Source organism: Bidens hawaiensis, unplaced genomic scaffold, assembly GCF_021521415.1.
Source record: "Bidens hawaiensis isolate Kalapana, Puna unplaced genomic scaffold, B.hawaiensis_p1.1 tig00003430_1, whole genome shotgun sequence".
Taxonomy (NCBI): Eukaryota; Viridiplantae; Streptophyta; class Magnoliopsida; order Asterales; family Asteraceae; genus Bidens; species Bidens hawaiensis.
In genome coordinates this window covers 1,492,502-1,495,308 of record NW_027491191.1, presented here as the reverse complement: position 1 = coordinate 1,495,308, position 2,807 = coordinate 1,492,502, and the positions used below count along the sequence as shown (strand labels likewise).

At 34.7% G+C, this 2,807-nt stretch overlaps 1 long non-coding RNA gene across 1 annotated transcript; it reads right to left on the bottom strand.

Moving 5' to 3' along the window:
• Positions 1-439: 439 nt before the first annotated feature.
• Positions 440-1,776, bottom strand: LOC143623376 (uncharacterized). Its single transcript, XR_013151878.1, has 3 exons — positions 1,696-1,776; positions 997-1,163; positions 440-925 (listed from the first exon to the last, which is right to left on the bottom strand). It is a non-coding gene; the product is annotated as an uncharacterized LOC143623376 (long non-coding RNA).
• Positions 1,777-2,807: the final 1,031 nt, after the last annotated feature.

The window sequence follows — 2,807 nt, the reverse complement described above, 5'->3', positions numbered from 1 at the left end:
TTTCACTAATTTAGCTAACAATTCTCTTTAATTTATCATTAACTAGGTTTATAACCCGCCGCTTTGCGGCGGTGTTGATGTATGCAAGTGGGTGTGGTGTGGAGGTAGAACTGCGGATAATATTTAGCATATGTACATGGAGATCGTCATAGGCCTGATATATTTTTTTTCAATTGTTTACATAGCAAACTATTTCATATTCTAATATTCCATGTTTATTTACAAAAGAACCGCCATGCTACTTGCAAAAGGCCCAGCTGGGTTTACATAGAAAGCTTTTTCATATCCTAGTAACCATGTTTTTTTACAAAAGAAATGATAAACTATTGGGTGGTACCCCCATGTTACTTACAAAAGGCCCAGTAGTGTTTACATAGCAAACTACTTCATATCCTAGTACCCCTTGTTCTTTTACAAATGTCATAATAAACTACTGGGTGGTTTTAATCAAAAAAATTTGGCCTTGTGTTGCCAATGTCGTGTGCTTGTTTTCTTCAATGCATTTTTTTCCTTCTTTTCTCCTGGATCTGTAATCAATTTTTAGTTGGCATTAGTATGTTGATTTGTCATAGTAACTGGATCTGTATTAATACCTGTTGTTTGTTGTGTTGGCCTTTTGTTTTTTGGGGCTGGTGTTGGGGGCGGTAGATTTGTTATGGCTGATGAAGTTGATTGACCTATGTTTGGAGGTATTTTTGAAATCCTGGTGATGATAACCGACCTGTGTCCCCTCACTGTGAGGGTATAGTTCATGGTCATTCCTATCAATATGGAGATAGTTGGTGGTAGTGTTTTTGAGTCGTAGTACCCCATATCTTCTACCATCACATGGCAATCTGTTTTGAGGTAATCCAACATTGTTTCATTGTAGATTACAACATCAGTTGTGTCAGTGTCATCAGTGATCTTTGCATTAAGGCAGTACCTGTTTTGTATGTCAATTAGTATTTTGTTGGGGTATTTTATTTCTTTAGGATAATTGGTTATGATACTTACTCGAAGTATGGAGTGAGAATCTTGTGGTTCCTGCATGCGAATGTTGGTTTGCCGTTATATTGTATCTGCAGTGTTCTTTTGCATTCAGAACACAGTGCGAAATACCAGTTTCGGTTGGTCTCAACTTTAAAGATTCTTGCGTTGCAGCTGTATTTAGTTCTTTGATGCTGCATAAGTGTTAGATGTTGTTATGACATATAAAGTTGTTAAAGAAGAAAGTCGTTTTGAGATTCATTTATATTGTTTCATATGTGTTATTATTGATATGAAATTCTAAATGTTTGATATATCATTAAATTACAAATGTAAAATAGTTTTTAGTTGCAAATTTCAATTAACCTTTGTGAGCTTTATTGTGTTTTCGTTATGTAATTTGTTACTGCGCTGTATTGAATAATCCAATTAAATCCAACAATAGTACACATGTGATCCTTAGGTATATTAATTTTGATATTATGGTTGGTATAGAGAGAGCTAATCTTAACCTAAATTCATTTTCAAAATTTAAAAACATTATTATATTTATGGTGAGAGATTAGTCAGTACTTTGAGTTTTAGGTTTGATGGAAATCAAAGGCCGAGTATTGACTAATTTCATGTAAGTAATTGTTTGCGTATTGACTAATAACATAGAAAATCATGTGTACTATCCATATCTTTTAGCAAATTTTATTGTGGTTTCGTTATGTGATATCTTACCGGGCTGTATTGAGGTGGTTTCTACAGCAGCTGACAGACTGTTATAGGTGTTGTGTGTTCGTTGTCTTGTCGATCAAGTGGAAGCTATAACAATCTGTTTTTTTTTATCAACTTTGTGTCAGTTTTGAACGTTTTATGGTTGAGAAGGATTTATTTGTTGGTTACATGTCAGTATGTTGCTAGAAGTAGTTTCTGGTTGGGTTGACAATAGTTTTTGTGATATGGGTTGACTTGAGTTATGGCGTACCTGTTTCAATAGATGAATGACGTTTAACCCTCCTTATGTATCAGGGTTACATTTAGTGTTTTTAATTTTATTATATACCTTCATAATCTGTGACTCTTGCTGATGTGATTGCGATTATATCCCCAAAGGTAGTTGTTTGGTCAACCAAGTCTGTCTTTTCTGGCCAAAGGGTTATGAGAACATTCTTGTTGCTGTTTCACATGAGAATCAAGTGAGTTACATGTGTTGTTGCTGCTGTATATAATGGTTTGAAAGAGTGTTGGGGTTTACCTTGTGTCTTGTATGTTTATCTTTCTCACAACTGCTTTGTTATTCCTTATGTTTACTTCTGCCAGTTTGTTCATGATTACGCGTCCAATGTAATCTGGAAGTTGCCGTTAACAATGGTAATTAAGGGCTGTATTTTTTGAATTTATTTTTATCATGTGTATGTTACTTGTGAGTATCTCCCATGACCCAATACGTTGCTTTAGGACGTCATGGTTTACGAAATCGATGTAACATTTTGGGATATTGTCATCAGATGTGAGTTCGAATTCAACCTTGAGTCCAATTTGTATAGAAGCAGTGTGTGAAGTGACTGACATTGACTTTCTAGACCAGATTGCGACATAGTCGGTGATCTTTTAGCATGATTGAAGCTTAATCAATGATTCGAAATATGACCTGTTATCTAAGTCTGCGACGGCTTCTATTGCAACACCCTGAAATGTAATAATAAATTTGATTATCTGGACTTGTGTATAATATGAAATAATGAATTTTTGATGTTGTTTGTTACTTACATTCTCATCAACAAATAGGTAGCACAGCTCTGGACGTTTGCCTTTTGATATCTATTGTTTTAGTACCCGAACGTTGATGA